Source organism: Staurois parvus, unplaced genomic scaffold (assembly GCF_062004578.1).
Source record: "Staurois parvus isolate SC_StPar_1 unplaced genomic scaffold, SC_StPar_1.0 ptg000684l, whole genome shotgun sequence".
NCBI lineage: Eukaryota > Metazoa > Chordata > Amphibia > Anura > Ranidae > Staurois > Staurois parvus.
The window spans coordinates 1,866,144-1,883,846 of record NW_028318480.1 but is presented as its reverse complement, the minus strand read 5'-3'; the positions used below and the strand labels follow the sequence as shown (position 1 = coordinate 1,883,846).

Below are 17,703 nucleotides of genomic sequence, written 5' to 3'. Positions count from 1 at the left end.
TTAAAGACTAACAATACAAACATAAACGCAGTGCACCAAACCCCAAGCTAACACAAATACATACAACAAGGTGAAACAAACCCAAACTGATACAGATACACAGGTACATACACATATAGACCACCACGTAATCAGGCAGGCCGGGTCAATAACTATCGGGCAGGTAGGTACAGGAGGAGCAGGCGGAGAGAACAGTCAGGGTCACAAGCCAGGGATCAAAACAGGAGAAGTCAGCAGAGGTCAGGATCAGGCAGGGTCGGCAACAAGTCAGGCAGAGGCAGAGGCAGGAACAGGACCAGGAACGCAGGTTAAAAGATACAGGGGCTGTCAGGAATGGACTGGCCAGCAATGGTGGGACTCACCTGCCTTTTGATCTGCAGTACCAGGGCTGGCCAGCGGGTGCTCCCAGCAATCAGAGACTCAACTTTGCAGCCAGCTAACACCTGGAACTGATTATGCTGGGGTATTTAAGGGATGGCCAGACCCACAGACTCTGCCTTGGTGTGTGTTTGTCCTGGGCCCTGCATCCTGTTTCTGTCCTGCATCCTGTTTCTGTCCTGCATCCTGTTTCTGAACCGCTGCTGACTTCTCCTGCTCTGATCCCGGCTCGCTCCTGACCATCCCTCTGTCTGACCCTCTGTACCACGCTGCTTGCTACCTGTTCTGATCCCTGGCTTGTGACCCTGACCATCCCTCTGCCTGACCCTCTGTACTACGCTGCTTGCTACCTGCTGAACCTGGCCTGTGACCCCGACCAATCTCCGCTTGCTCCCCCTGTACCTACCTGCCCTATTGATATTGACCCGGCCTGCCTGACGACGCTTGCTTGTATGTACTGTTATCTGTGGGTGGTTGGTTTGGTTTGGTTGCACTGTATTATGTTTTAGTATTGCACTGCGTTTATGTTTGTATTGTTAGTGTTAATAAATTATATTGTTTATAACATATCTGAGGTCTGCGTTTCCCTGCGTCAGCCACACACCTCTGGTCACACCTGGGAGCCCTGACAGGGGCCCATGGAAAAACACACACCAAGGCACAGACTGCAGGTCTGGCCATCCCTTAAATACACCTGCAATCAGCCCCAGGTGATGGCTAATTGCCAAAGTGAACCTCTGGTTGTTGAGAGCACCCACTGGCCAGCCCTATTACTGCAGCCCACAAGGCAGGTGAGTCCCACCACTATTGGCAAGTCCATTCCTGACAGTACCCCCCCTCAAGGAGCGGCCTCAGGACACTCCAAACAGTCCTAGCTGGGCAAGATGTTCCACCGCCCGGGTCCGGTGACTGGCAGGATATCAAAGATTGGCACATCGGGCTGGGCACCGGACGGAGGCACTTCGAGCTGGGCACCGGACGGAGGCACTTCGAGCTGCGCATCGGGCGGAGGCACTTCGAGCTGGGCACCGGACGGAGGCACTTCGGGCTGGGCACCGGACGGAGGCACTTCGGGCTGGACACCGGACGGAGGCACTTCGGGCTGGACACCGGACGGAGGCACTTCGGGCTGGACACCGGACGGAGGCACTTCGGGCTGGGCACCGGACGGAGGCACTTCGGGCTGGGCACCGGACGTAGGCACATCAGGCTGGACGCTGGATCACCAGGCGGAGCAGCAGGCACCGGGCCCCCAGGCGGAGCAGCAGGCACCGGGCCCCCAGGCGGAGCGGCGGGCACCGGGCCCCCAGGCAGGGCGGCGGGCACCGGGCCCCCAGGCAGGGCGGCGGGCACCGGGCCTCCAGGCAGGGCGGCGGGCACCGGGCCCCCAGGTGGAGCGGTGGGCACCGGGCAACCAGGCGGGGCGGCGGGCACCGGGTCCCCAGGCGGAGCGGCGGGCACCGGGCCCCCAGGCGGAGCGGCGGCACCGGGCCCCCAGGCAGAGCAGCGGGCACCGGGCCCCCAGGCAGAGCAGCGGGCACCGGGCCACCAGGCAGGGCGGCGGGCCCCGGGCCACCAGGCGAAGCAGCAGGCACCGGGCCCCCAGGCAGAGCTGCGGGCACCGGGCAACCAGGCAGGGCGGCAGGCACCGGGCCATCTGGCTTGACAGCGGGCATCGGGTCACCAGGTACAACAGCGGGCACCGGGTCATCAGACATTGGATCGTCTTCCGCGACCGCGGGCACCAGGTCACCAGGCATCATAGTGGGCACTGGGTCATCGGGCATTGGATCGTCTGGCAAGACTGCGGGCACCGAGTCATCTGGCAAGACAGCGGGCACCGAGTCATCTGGCAAGACCGCGGGCACCGAGTCATCTGGCAAGACCGCGGGCTCCGAGTCATCTGGCAAGACCGCGGGCTCCGAGTCATCTGGCAAGACCGCGGGCCCCGAGTCACCAGGCACAACAGCGGGCTCTGAGTCAACCGGCCCGACAACGGGCACCGAGTCATCTGGCAAGACTGCGGGCACCGAGTCAACTGGTGGAACAGCGGGCATCGAGTCGCCTGGCAAGACTGCGGGCACAGAGTCGTCTGGCAAGACTGCGGGCACAGAGTCGTCTGGCAAGACTGCGGGCACAGAGTCGTCTGGCAAGACTGCGGGCACAGAGTCGTCTGGCAAGACTGCGGGCACAGAGTCGTCTGGCAAGACTGCGGGCACCGAGTTGTCTGGCAAGACTGCGGGCACCGAGTCGTCTGGCGGAACAGCGGGCATCGAGTCGTCTGGCAAGACTGCGGGCACCGAGTCGTCTGGCAAGACTGCGGGCACCGAGTAAACTGGCGGAACAGCGGGCATTGAGTTGTCTGGCAAGACTGCGGGCACCAAGTCGTCTGGCAAGACTGCGGGCACCGAGTCAACTGGCGGAACAGCGGGCACCGAGACGTCTGGCAAGACTGCGGGCACCGAGTCGTCTGGCAAGACTGCGGGCACCGAGTCGTCTGGCAAGACTGCGGGCACCGAGTCGTCTGGCAAGACTGCGGGCACCGAGTCGTCTGGCAAGACTGCGGGCACCGAGTCATCTGGCGGAACAGCGGGCATCGAGTCGTCTGGCATGACTGCGGGCACCGAGTCGTCTGGCGGAACAGCGGGCATCGAGTCGTCTGGCAAGACTGCGGGCACCGAGTCGTCTGGCAAGACTGCGGGCACCGAGTCAACTGGCGGAACAGCGGGCATCGAGTCGTCTGGCAAGACTGCGGGCACCGAGTCTGGCAAGACTGCGGGCACCGAGTCGTTAGGCAAGACTGCGGGCACCGAGTCAACTGGCGGAACAGCGGGCACCGAGTCGTCTGGCAAGACTGCGGGCACCGAGTCAACTGGCGGAACTGCGGGCACCGAGTCGTCTGGCAAGACTGCGGGCACCAAGTCGTCTGGCAAGACTGCGGGCACCAAGTCGTCTGGCAAGACTGCGGGCACCAAGTCGTCTGGCGGAACAGCGGGCATCGAGTCAACTGGCGGAACAGCGGGCATCGAGTCAACTGGCGGAACAGCGGGCATCGAGTCAACTGGCAGAACAGCGGGCATCGAGTCAACTGGCAAGACTGCGGGCACCGAGTCGTCTGGCAAGACTGCGGGCACCGAGTCAACTGGCGGAACAGCGGGCACCGAGTCGTCTGGCAAGACTGCGGGCACCGAGTCGTCTGGCAAGACAGCGGGCACCGAGTCGTCTGGCAAGACTGCGGGCACCGAGTCAACTGGCGGAACAGCGGGCATTGAGTCGTCTGGCAAGACTGCAGGCACCGAGTCGTCTGGCAAGACTGCGGGCACCGAGTCGTCTGGCAAGACGGCGGGCACCGAGTCGTCTGGCAAGACGGCGGGCACCGAGTCGTCTGGCAAGACGGCGGGCACCGAGTCAACTGGCGGAACAGCGGGCATCGAGTCATCTGGCAAGACTGTGGGCACCGAGTCGTCTGGCAAGACTGCGGGCACCGAGTCGTCTGGCAAGACTGCGGGCACCGAGTCAACTGGCGGAACAGCGGGCATTGAGTTGTCTGGCAAGACTGCGGGCACGAGTCGTCTGGCAAGACTGCGGGCATCGAGTCAACTGGCGGAACAGCAAGCATCGAGTCGTCTGGCAAGACTGCGGGCACCGAGTCGACTGGCAAGACTGCGGGCACCGAGTCAACTGGCGGAACAGCGGGCATCGAGTCGTCTGGCAAGACTGCGGGCACCGAGTCAACTGGCGGAACAGCGGGCATCGAGTTGTCTGGCAAGACTGCGGGCACCGAGTCGTCTGTCGGAACAGCGGGCATCGAGTCAACTGGCGGAACAGCGGGCATCGAGTCAACTGGCGGAACAGCGGGCATCGAGTCGTCTGGCAAGACTGTGGGCACCGAGTCGTCTGTCGGAACAGCGGGCATCGAGTCAACTGGCAGAACAGCGGGCATCGAGTCGTCTGGCAAGACTGCGGGCACCGAGTCGTCTGGCAAGACTGCGGGCATCGAGTCGTCTGGCAAGACTGCGGGCACCGAGTCGTCTGGCAAGACTGTGGGCACCGAGTCGTCTGGCAAGACTGCGGGCACCGAGTCAACTGGTGGAACAGCGGGCATCAACTGGCGGAACAGCGGGCATCGAGTCAACTGGTGGAACAGCGGGCATCGAGTCGTCTGGCAAGACTGCGGGCACCGAGTCACCTGGCAAGACTGCGGGCACCGAGTCAACTGGCAGAACAGCGGGCATCGAGTCGTCTGGCAAGAATGCGGGCACCGAGTCGTCTGGCAAGACTGCGGGCACCGAGTCAACTGGCGGAACAGCGGGCACCGAGTCGTCTGGCAAGACTGCGGGCACCGAGTCGTCTGGCAAGACAGCGGGCACCGAGTCGTCTGGCAAGACTGCGGGCACCGAGTCAACTGGCGGAACAGCGGGCATTGAGTCGTCTGGCAAGACTGCAGGCACCGAGTCGTCTGGCAAGACTGCGGGCACCGAGTCGTCTGGCAAGACGGCGGGCACCGAGTCAACTGGCGGAACAGCGGGCATCGAGTCATCTGGCAAGACTGTGGGCACCGAGTCGTCTGGCAAGACTGCGGGCACCGAGTCGTCTGGCAAGACTGCGGGCACCGAGTCAACTGGCGGAACAGCGGGCATTGAGTTGTCTGGCAAGACTGCGGGCACGAGTCGTCTGGCAAGACTGCGGGCATCGAGTCAACTGGCGGAACAGCAAGCATCGAGTCGTCTGGCAAGACTGCGGGCACCGAGTCGACTGGCAAGACTGCGGGCACTGAGTCAACTGGCGGAACAGCGGGCATCGAGTCGTCTGGCAAGACTGCGGGCACCGAGTCGTCTGTCGGAACAGCGGGCATCGAGTCAACTGGCGGAACAGCGGGCATCGAGTCAACTGGCGGAACAGCGGGCATCGAGTCGTCTGGCGGAACAGCGGGCATCGAGTCGTCTGGCAAGACTGTGGGCACCGAGTCGTCTGTCGGAACAGCGGGCATCGAGTCAACTGGCAGAACAGCGGGCATCGAGTCGTCTGGCAAGACTGCGGGCACCGAGTCGTCTGGCAAGACTGCGGGCATCGAGTCGTCTGGCAAGACTGCGGGCACCGAGTCGTCTGGCAAGACTGTGGGCACCGAGTCGTCTGGCAAGACTGCGGGCACCGAGTCAACTGGTGGAACAGCGGGCATCAACTGGCGGAACAGCGGGCATCGAGTCAACTGGCGGAACAGCGGGCATCGAGTCGTCTGGCAAGACTGCGGGCACCGAGTCACCTGGCAAGACTGCGGGCACCGAGTCACCTGGCAGAACAGCGGGCATCGAGTCGTCTGGCAAGAATGCGGGCACCGAGTCGTCTGGCAAGACTGCGGGCACTGAGTTGTCTGGCAAGACTGCCGGCACCGAGTCACCTGGCGGAACACTGGGCATCGAGTCATCCGGCAAGACTGCGGGCACCGACTCGTATGGCAAGACTGCGGGCACCGAGTCGTCTGGCAAGACTGCGGGCTCTGAGTCAACTGGCAAGACAGCGGGCACCGAGTCATCTGGTGGAACAGCGGGCATCGAGTCATCTGGCATAATAGGATCATCAGGCTGGATCAGTTCATCAGGCTGGGTAGAAACATTATGCTGGGTAGAGACATCAGGCTGAATAGAGACATCAGGCTGAATAGAGACATCAGGCTGGGTAGAGGCATCAGGCTGGGTAGAGGCATCAGGCTGGGTAGAGGCATCAGGCTGAATTGTGGGCGCCGAGGCACCAGGCTGCACCACGGAAGGCAGGTTCTCAGATGGGAGGCTGACCGGTTTGGATACTGGTAGGATGGTATTGGTTGGAAAGAACTTTCGCCTTTTCCTGGTTTTAGTTACCGGAGCACTGTAAGTAAGCGCAGGTTTGTAAATGGATGGAGCAGCTGGAGACAAAGAAGAGCTGGAGGATGGAACAGAGGAGGAAGCAGTTGCTACAGAGGACTTCTTTACAGGGTTGAAGAAAGGATAGGTGCAGCGAGTGGGAGCAGGGGACTGGTATGTGGTAGTTAGCAGAGTATACTGGGCCATCACTGGGGGTGCTGTCGGGGATGCAGGAAGAGTGCCTTCAGCAGAGGAGTGATGTTGCAAGCCAACTGAGGCTGGGTGTAACAAATCTGTCCATGTCTGCAGTACTGGTTTAACAAAACTCAGCTTACACCTAGCCTGTCTGATCAAAGACTGCACTGCGTTTATGCAATCCATAAGCACATGTGATGGACATGCTGCATAGTGCTCATGGAAACAATCTGGATCATCCTCCAACAACCATACCAGTGATTCCACTTCATCCACACTAAATGGGGGAAAAAAGTCATCCCTGCTTTCAGGGGTACAGGACCGAGCCAACTCAGCACAAACCTGGATCAATGGCTGCACCTCAGAAAACTCTGTGCCCTGATCAACTATACAATGAGCGATCCTTATACACACTAGCAGTTGATCCCGGGTATACTCCTTAAGAGTCTGATAAGCATAGTCTTTGTCATCAAACACTAGCAGAGATAAATACACCACCTCATCAAGATCCATCCTTCCCAGCAACAATAAGCCAAGATGGCCTCCCTGTGCAGCCACTTCTGGTCAGGTTTGTGGCCTTGGTGTAATGTCAGGGATGCGGGTGTGACCAGAAGTGTGTGGACTGACACAGGGAAACGCAAACTTTAGATATGGTATAAATAAGACAATTTATTAAAGACTAACAATACAAACATAAACGCAGTGCACCAAACCCCAAGCTAACACAAATAAATACAACAAGGTGAAACAAACCCAAACCTAAACTGATACACATACACAGGTACATACACATATAGAGCACCACGTAATCAGGCAGGCCGGGTCGATAACTATCGGGCAGGTAGGTACAGGAGGAGCAGGCGGAGAGAATGGTCAGGGTCACAAGCCAGGGATCAAAACAGGAGAAGTCAGCAGAGGTCAGGATCAGGCAGGGACGGCAACAAGTCAGGCAGAGGCAGGAACAGGAACGCAGGTTACAAGATACAGGGGCCCATGGAAAACCACACACCAAGGCCCAGACTGCAGGTCTGGCCATCCCTTAAATACACCTGCAATCAGCCCCAGGTGATGGCTAATTGCCGAAGTGAACCTCTGGTTGTTGAGAGCACCCGCTGGCCAGCCCTGGTACTGCAGCCCACAAGGCAGGTGAGTCCCACCACTATTGGCAAGTCCATTCCTGACAGCTATGGGGCAAGTCTTTGACCTCTTGACATAGAGCTGAGGGGATGTGATTGTACCACTCTCTAATGGGTGGTGTGTCTCTGGTGTGAAGTGGTCCGAGGCCTTGGTGAACTCATAATCTTCTGGATTGGTGGTGAACACTAGCAGATGTTTCTCCAGTAATAGCAGAGACAAACAAAGCAGTGTGCTTACAGTGTAAAGGACACACACAGCACACTGTAAAACAGCACACAGTTAACCCTTTGATCGCCCCAGATGTTAACCCCTTCCTGCCCAGTGCCATTAGTACAGTGGCAGTGCTTTTTATTAGCACTGATCACTGTGTTGGTGTAACTGGGGATGTCAACACCAAGTCAGTTCCCCCAGTGTCAGAATGCCCGGCGCAGTCCTACTATAAGTCACTGATCGCCGCCATTACTAATAAAGAAAAAATTAAAAATAATTCCAGTATATATACTGCCATTGGTAAACGCTATAACTTTCACGTGAACCAATTAATTTACACGTATTGGGATTTTTTTTTAGCAAAGACATGTAGAAGAATACATTTTGGCCTAAATTTATGATGAATTTTGATTTTTTAAATTTTTTTACTGGACAAGTTTAATAGCAAAAAGTCAAAAATATTGTTTTGTTGTTTTTTTTTAAATTGTCGGTCTTTTTTTATTTATTGTGCAAAAAACAAAATAATCAAATACAACTGAAAGAAAACTCTATTTGTGGGGAAAAAAACTACATAAATTTCATTTGGGTGCAGCGTTGCATGACCACGCAGTTGTCAGTTAAAGTAACGCAGAGCCATATAAAAAAAATGGCCTGGTCAGGTAAATCCTCTGGAGGGCAAGTGGTTAAGAGCCCTTTCATACTACTGAGCTGTGCTAACCATATGGCACTGGAACACACCTTCCCGACAGCAAGCAATGGCGTGTTGCAATGCATTGTCCAAAATGCTACATGCATCTTTTTTTGTGTGATTTTTGTGAATGAAGCAGTCCATTTAAATGGCACAACACACACAACACAGGGCAAAACACATATTAATGCATGTGTGCAAACACAACACAATAGAAGTGGACACTTCCGTGTGAGAGAGAACAGGATGATGGGGAACAGCGGGAGACCTGTGTTCTTGAGGTGACATTGCAGTGCTGGATCAGTTGTCCTTCACACCAGAACTGGTGGCAGTGGGGAACCTGGACAGGGGATCTAATGAGTATATTTGCCTTCACCAGGTAAAGGGAGGGGGGCTATTAGGGTGAGTTAGGGTGGGAGGAAGGTACAGTGAAAAAATTGCTTTTTCCCGAATTGGGGCTTTAATCACATTGTAATGAACAAAAGGGAATTATTTACTAAAACTGGAGAGTGCAAAAAATGGTGCAGCTCTGCATAGAAACCAATCAGCTTCCAGGTTTTATTGTCAAAGCTTACTTGCTAAAGTTAGAAGCTGATTGGCTACCATGCACAACTGCACCAAATTCTGAGTGCACCACTTTTAGTAAATCCCCCTCAAAGCATCATTACTTTGTATCTTTTAAACCTGACTGGAGTTTAATGTTTTATAAGAACATAATCAAAATGTCTCAACCCCTGAGAAAACAGGGTGAATGAAACCGTAAAATTTAAAAACTCTCTCTGGTAGAAATATGAGGGATGCTCTGCGTGTCCAGTGATGGGTAATGAATTGATCGATTTTTTAAAAAAAGATTGCTTTCTAAAGCAAAAACAAAATATCAAATAAATTACCTCTATACCTGGCCACAAAAACAAGCTATTTGAGCATCTTTTCCAACCATCACAATAACAAAGGACAAAAGCAGAAGGGAATAACAGGCAATTCTAAAGCTGGCCATTGATCAGTAGAATTTCAAATGAAAATTCTTAAGAAAAGAGTGTTCTAAGAAAATGAGTTCATTTCTCTAATCATATGTGGGGTCCAATTGACATTTGTTTTCCACTGCAGTGACAGGAAACTTTGAAGGAGCGGGATGGAACATTTTTCTTGAATGAACAAATTTCTAACACTGTATGTGTCATTTCTAATCTATTCTATTCTTTTCTATTATTTCAAATTCTATTCTAATGTACTATTCTGTTTGAGTTCAAATTAATTCTATTCAAAATTTGAATTTCGGAAGGCAGTTATTTTCTTTATATTTTATTCTATTCTATGGTTTTTCTATTCTATTCTTTGATTCTCTATTCTAATCTTTTCTATTCTATTCTTTGATTTTCTGTTCTATTAAAATCTATTCTAGTTTATTCTAATTGATTCTATTCTATTCCTTTATTTTCTGTTCTATTTTGGTCTGTTTTACTCTTTTTTTTCTATTCTATTCTTTGATTTTCTATCTTAATCTTTTCTATTCTATTCTAAGCAATTTCATTATTTGATTTTCTAACCTTTTCTATTCTTTTCTTTGATTTTCTATTCTAATCTTTTCTTTTTTTTTAATTTAAATATTTTATTAATTTTTCAAAATTGCAAATTTATACAGACAAGCCATAAATCTAATATTTTCTATTCTATTCTAATGGATGCTATTATTTTCCATTCCTTTATTTTCTATTCTATTTTTTTCTGTTTTACTCTATTATTTTCTACTGTATTCTGTTCTATTCTTTTATTTTCTATTCTGTTGTTTTTTTCCTCTATTCGTTTCTATTCTTTTATTTTCTATTCTATTCTTTTCTATTTCTTTATTTTCTGTTCTGTTTTATTCTATTCTTGTTTTCAAATTCAAATTGTTTTTCGAATTTGAATTTGTTTTCGAATCGATTTATTTTCATTATTTCAGATTCGTTTAAATTTGTTACTATTGATACATCTGAATCTCCGAATAGCAGAAAATTTGTCCAAATTTCAATTCCGAAACGAACTGCACATGTCTAGTTAAAACCAAATGAAATCTTGGGAACGACATTTGAATGTTCTGAGAAGTTGCCTTTTCCTTAAGACTTTTCCTATGAATTATTGTTCCAAATCCTATCCATCTAAGGTAAGCTTTAGTGTTGATAGCGGAGATTTTCTAAGATGCTAGTGTGACTGTTAGTGAAGAACAAAGAATTGAGCCATTGTGCACAGCATCCACTTGTCCAGATGCGTAGTTTCCAGCACCAGGATATGGGCGCTTGTCATTTTAAACATTTGGCTCTGATAACTCTGACACTGGTAAGGTAAGTACTGTTTAGAAGAGGTGAAAGCAGTGTTAGGGATTAAGTCAGAGGCAAGGTTTATGTGGTGGGAGTAATCGGCGGTCACAACTTGGCACCAGTATCTTCTGGCACAGGAGCATTTGGTGTAGCTGCACAAGACATGGTGTTTATACAGAACCAGGGGTTAAATATTAGAGCTTGTATTAGGGGTGTATCTTTATTAGAATCAGCAACTTGGGGGTTTATCTATGAGGGTTTAGGTAAGACGCCGTTAACTACTGAGCTGAGGTAATGCAATGCAATGGAGACCCCTGTGGAAATGGACTTATTGGGAGTGGATTTAGCAGGTAAGTGTTAAATGTATTAAGGGCTTGCATTAGGGTTTAGAGAGGGTTAAAGGTTAGCAGAAGCTGAAAGGGTACACATGCCACAGTCGTAGCAAAAATTATAGCCTTTGTCACTTTTGTTGCACTAGTGCAGGGTTCAGGGGGTTAAAGTAAGTGTTGAGGAGGCAGACAACTCCTCTTCGCTGCCTGTCAAATATGTGTGAATGAGCTCTTAATCATATCTATGGTCAAAAACATCAAAAAGATAGATACATTTCTACATTGTGTTTCAATTATTTCTAGTCTCTTCCTATTGATCTGAACAATCTTGAAGTTTGTAAAACTACATTGTGTAGGCACTGCTGTGTCACGCATTTCACAGAGCCTACTTTCTGAACTACATAGGTGCTGGGAGGAGGAGTTTCAGGAGGCGGAGTCAGTACAGGGATCACTGCTTGCAGGCAGCAATGTACCATGGGATATGTAGTCCCATGGAATGTAAACCACAGAGGAGGGAGATGAGGAGAGATGCAGGGAATCCTGGAGAGTGTGGAAAGATATGGCCAGCAGAGAGGCAGAACTCACAACATGAAAGGAGATTGGAATGATATTTTCCCTTTCCCTGTTGAATATACAGGATGGAAAATGAAGGGTAAGCAGCCAAATGAGACACAGATGGCAAAAAAGTAAGCCTTTTATTGGATTGTCAAAACAACCATTGTTTGTATTGATATTACAATGTTGATGTTATAAAATGCAAGTGTATGCTGTAACCATAGAACTCCTTTAAGTATTAAGCTGGACCAAGATTAGTCAGTTTTTTTCATTCAACCAGCTGAATGAAATCGATTGAATGAAAAAAAACTGGCCTGATTCCCCCATCCGCGCTTTTGGGGGAATCCTTCCTGCTGTGTCTCTGTATTTTGACAGCGGGGAGAGTTCTCCACCGTCAGTATACACAGATCAGCATTGCAATCTGTTGCCTATAGGACTGATTGAATTTTTTTTTCATCAGGGCAGTTGAACAGAAGTCGATTGGTAGACTGACCATAATCTATGGCTGATTGCCACACCCAAACACTTCTACATGAATTTAACCTGATTCCCAAAATGTGCGTTCTACTTTTAACTTGCCCCTAACACTTAGCTATAAACTAATTCCCTTGGGGCTTGTTCACACCAGCCACGGGCAGTGGTGTATTTAGTTTTTGTGCTGCCCTAGGTAACACAATAATCGTCTGCCCCCACGGAAACAGGCCAGCACCACCACCCCCTCCCGCGGAGAGAGCCTGACATTGACCAACAACACCCTTGCTGCCCCCCACCCATGAGAGAGCCTTCCACTACAACCCCCCACCCCCCCAGTGAAAGAGAGAGACACTCATCTTCACAGCTCCAGACATCCCCAGGAATGAGAGTCAGGCTCTGCATACACCATCAAGCAGCCCGCAGCCTCTCTCGGATCCCAGCTGGTTCCAATGGCACACATGTCCCTGCTTCCATCCCTTCTTCTGGGGGGAGGTGCTGCTCCCCTGAAAAATGCAGCCCTAGGCAAATGCCTTGCTTGCCTTGTGGTAAATATGCCCCTGGCAATGGGTGTGCAGTCTGGCCAACATCAGGTCAGTGATTATGCACCATTCTCAGTGTATAACACTCTTCCCCATTTTTGTTAATGAATTTTATTGGGATGTCACACAGACATCTCATAAAGTTCTAATGCCTGCTTCACGGAGGCAACATTCTTTGATTGTTATTTGTTTCTGCTACTGAAAGCCTGAGACCTATTGCACTAGACTTCTGAAATCAGAAACCAAAGAAATCTTTAAATACCTGTTTTTAGATGTGCCTACTGCCACATTTGCTTTTTGCCAGATTTGATACAAGTGTTCTATGATGTATCTCTGTTGTAGGTTTAGGACAATAAAGTGAAATGTAAACACTTCACGATGAGGATAACCACCTAATCAACTATATAATGCAATCAAATTCCACACCTCAAAGCACTGACCACAAATATCTCCCTTCCTTAATTACCATTTATTTATAACATCAGTTATTTATATCATACAATCCACTCCTTTCATGTACCACTGAAACCATTGCCCCACCTTGAAACTCCCAGGAATGGTGAGGCCCCCACAGTACTCACCCTACATAACCCATTGTTTGAGTAAAAAAACACACAGACTGGTCACCATCTTGGTGGAGGTAGCTGCCTATAAGGACACTACAAATAGGCGTCTGCCAATTGACACTTTGTTCTATCCACAGTTCTGTGAGCTGAGAACCATTAGGCTACCTGCAACAAAAATGATCCACTACTTACTGCTGTGTCTCTTGGCTGCTTCTGTAATTCCACCTGGTAAGTACTTCTATGACTGGTATTTCTAAAGATTCAATAATAACAAAATTGATATTTTGATTCTTGTTTAGATGCTAGTTGGCAAAATCCCTTCTTTTGAATCTAAACTGAACTCAAAACCAGCAGTGCTTGTAATAGTTGTGTCCAGTTAGAGTATATGAGAACTGCAGAAAAGTATTTTGGATCCTTTAGATGGTCCCCAGTGCAAGGGTATTTTTTTGTTGGTGTGCCTAGAGTTGAGCTTTAAAATGCTACCTTATACTACCTTATGTCCTTTTCATTTTCATGTTCTGTTTGAAGAATTTAACTGAAATTTGGTGTACAAAAGAGCTGTGTTGTGTAAAATAGGAACCACAAAAAAAGAATACCAACAAGCACCTTCTGCTTTGTGCTTGTTACATAATTTAACATAACATGACCATTTCCTAAATCTGGGATGTTAGGGATTTTGTAGAACCTGAGATGGGGTTTCAATTTAAAGAATAATTCCATCCTTCACAAGAAAAAGCTTTGAATGGCAGAGCTGTTGGCTCAGTTTCTAAAGTTGAAGGCTTTATAAAGCTGGGATGAAGATTTGTTACACCCAACTATAAGAAACTGTGCTGGCAGTACAATGGAAAGCCAGACCACTGCTTTCATAGAGTACAGCAGTTTGAGACTACACTGGTCCACAACCCCCCAACATAATATTCCAATAAACAGCAGAGGCAAGGCAGACTGTTAAATACCCAGAATGCTGTGCTCTGTGTAATAGCAGCAGTCTGGCTTTTCAGTGTGCTGCCAGCTTAGGGCATATTTTATATTTTAAAAATAAGCATGCATTTAATTTGTAAAATTGGCTCTTTTTTTTTTACTTGTTATGCACCTCAACTGCATAATAAGTTAAAAAAAAGACTTCAATTGGGCTTTAACAATTCCTGAACAAAAAACCTGAAATAATTCAATGTAACTGTGCTTTAGCCATACCTGTACTGAATCAGGGGTATTTCCTAGGAAACCTGTAAGCAAAGGAATATGGGGGCCAATGTTTGCTTGGTTTGAAGAAGCAGGTTCTAGACAGCTGATATGCACCTGCTTATTCCAGCTCAACAGTTAGCGAAAGATGGATACATTTGACTAGCCCTTAGGTCGCATCTTCAAATCATGTCAGTCAGCAATGGCAGCGTCTGTATTTTATTTTTTACCCCAGAATGTAAATGCAGGCATCGAAAGAGAGAGCTTTGTACTGGCTCCTTATGTCATCTTATATGCAAGTGCTGGTTTGTTCTGTTATTTATCATTACAGTTTTATATCCTGATCACCAAAAGTAATGGTTAATCCTAAATTTGGAGTTGCAATCAGAACAGTTATAGAAAGTAATTCTTCAAATGGGGATGCATGTGCCCATGACAACTATTTAAGGGCCACTTTACACCATGCCCACATCTGAATCACACAGCAATGCGCTGTACATTCTTGTGTGAGTCACATGCGGTTCTATGCAGTGCGATTTCAGCCCATTCATTTTGCACGCACGCACATTAAAACACACTGCAACTGGATCGCTTGGTACAAAAGTACCATGTTATCTGGTGCAAGCAAACGCAACCTGCATTTGGGGTGTCGTTAACCTTATATTGACACCCGCAACAGATCACAAATGTAGTGCATTTTGAATGCGGTCTGAATCACACAGGAACGCACAGTGCGCCACTGTGCGGTTTAGATGCGGTCATGGTGTGAACTGGCCCTTAGAGGGGACTTCCCTCACATTGGAATGATATCCTCCCTTTCCCTGTTGAATATACAGGATGAAGGGTAAGCAGCCAAATGAGACACAGACGGCAAAAAAAGACAACTACTCTACCAAAATATAATAAAAAAATTATCTTTTTTTTTCTAAACTTTTTTTCTTCTTCTAAAAGAATATTTAGACCACTTAACAGCAGAGGACTAGACTTCTTATACTTGTGGGCCTAAGCTATGGATTGTCCAGATCTCCATATGTAACTCATCAGCACTGTGTGTAGTTCTTGCACTGTGACGTCACTGTGGTCAGGGAGAGAACACTATTCTCCAGTTGCTGGAGAAGGTCCAGCATTGTGGTTTGACTTGTCATTGTCACACACAGTATCCCATTCATCCATCTGATGTTCAGAATGTTCCCACTAAATACTGACACACCCAGGGCAAGCTATTCTCTGTGGTTGTGAAATTCCATAAATGAGAGTATTGGGTTCTGGGTGTCTATGTTTATTGAGGTTACAAATGATTGGTTCAGTAAGTCAGATGACTACTTCTAATGTATTACCCTAGTAAGGTAACCAATTCCAAGGACATTAAACCTAAGTGGCTACCTGATTTATGTAAAACAGTTTTTAAAATATATATTTAAAGTGGCCCCTGCCATTGTGACCCCTACTCCACAGTATGCATATACAAACCCATCCTGCTCTAGTAGCTCTAGTGCCTAGACACTGGTCATATGATCTCTCCTGGTCAGTGATCTCATTTTACTGTGAAGAGTGCTGAGCCTTATGCAGACATTCATACAGTATCTACATGCTAATTGAGTCAAAATATTAAAGCAATAGCATGACAACCATGCAACTGGCATGTTCAAAAGGAAAGGTCAACAATGGCAGCCTACATTTATCATTCAGTATAGGTGATGGTAAAGGCTCAGTTTTTATTTTTTTAAGAATAACAAAGATATCATACTTACCTGCTCTGTGCAACAGTTTTGTACAAAGCAGCCCGGATCCTCCTTTTCTCATGTCCCCTGCTGACGGTCCTGGTTCCTTCCCCTGCTGAGTGTGGCCATAGCATGTCGCTTGCTATGGGGGCACCTGTTCATGCTCGCTCCTGAGTCCCACTCCCTCCTCACTGGCTGGCCAATGGCTCCTGCTGCTGTGTCTAAGCCAGAGAGGAGGCAGAGACCCGGGAGAGCTGGTGTTCTCGTGCACATTGCTGGACTGAGATCGGGATCAGGAAAATATTGGGGGGGGGGGCTACAGGGGGTTCTGCACACAGGACGTTTTTTACCTTTATACATAGAATGCAGCCTTTACAACCACTTTAAAGTGTATTTAAAGCCAGAAATATTTTTAAACCTTCACCTCCTGTCTGGTTGTGGGCAAAGGTTAGGAGAACAAAGAGAGGGTAAATCAGTCTGAGAACACAGACAGCAATATAAATTTGACAGAAGATATAGCCCTTCTGCACCCTATGCAAATCTAATAGTACACATTATATATATATATATATATATATATATATATATATTTAACTTCCCCCTGAGGGTGTGTAAAAAGAATCTGTGGCTGCAATACTCACCTTCAACCTAGGGCTTTGCCCTACAGTACCTTTTCTTCACCACAAGATGGACTAAGTCTTCAGGGTTTATTGACATCAAATATCACTCTTCCTGAAAGCCTGTGCATGCAGAGCGTCAAGTGCATGCAGAGCGTCAAGTCCTTGCCCTCTCAGGTGGTGTCATCATGGTGCCCTGTACTGTTGATTCTCAGTCACAATGGCACTGTCAAACCTGTGTTTATATGCATTTAGAGGGAATATGCACATGAATGCATGTAAAGTGTTTAAGTATGGTCAGTTTAGCTATGTTTAGAGAAAATAGTCTGTGCATCCAGGATTCAATTTGACACTCTAAATGCAGCTAAACACATGTAAAGATGCCTAAACATGGCTAAGTTCTAAATCACATTGGCACCATCAAACCTGCATTTAGATGACATTTCTAAATGCATATGAAGCATGTATTTATTTTTCAGTGGTGCCATTCACACTGTGCTTTTACCTGTGTTTAGGTGCGGTTTCTAAAGAGAAAACAGAATTTTGAGCATTCAGGATCTAGACACTCTAACCATAGCTAAACACATGCCAGATGACTAAATGCACCTAAACATTGTAAAATGTGCTTTGCAGGAACATCTAGCTGCAAGGGAATCTGGGAATCATAAAAGTTGTTTGTACTCCCCAGATCTCTTCACACTTCTGCATTCAGAAAAGCCAATCAGGAGTACCAGTGTGAATGAGACCTTAGTGTATCAATGCAGAGAGCAGAATTGATGGTATCACAGCAGCACCGCTCTGTGTATTATCCAGAACCACCTACTACTGGGAGATGACCAAAGAGGGAGAGGACCCAGTGCGTCACATGACCAACCTGAAGAAGGGGAGAGGAGGCATGGAGCTTTAAAGCAGTATTAAACCTAAAACCAAAAATTTAATATATTGCCGCTTACCAATCATTAGATGTGGTGGCTG

At 48.5% G+C, this 17,703-nt stretch overlaps 1 long non-coding RNA gene across 4 annotated transcripts in view; it reads left to right on the top strand.

The window, feature by feature from the left end:
• The window catches only part of LOC149447490 (uncharacterized), a 114,938-nt gene that overhangs the window by 75,842 nt on the left and 21,393 nt on the right, over positions 1-17,703 (top strand). Inside the window, exons 1-3 of one of the 4 annotated variants that reach the window (XR_016305870.1) lie at positions 10,705-10,769; positions 11,712-11,760; positions 13,346-13,436. This is a non-coding gene — a long non-coding RNA (uncharacterized LOC149447490). Of the gene's footprint in view, positions 1-10,704; positions 10,770-11,711; positions 11,761-13,259; positions 13,437-17,703 lie in introns of those variants that run through there. The other 3 variants (XR_016305871.1, XR_016305872.1, XR_016305869.1) reach the window with 3 other exon arrangements.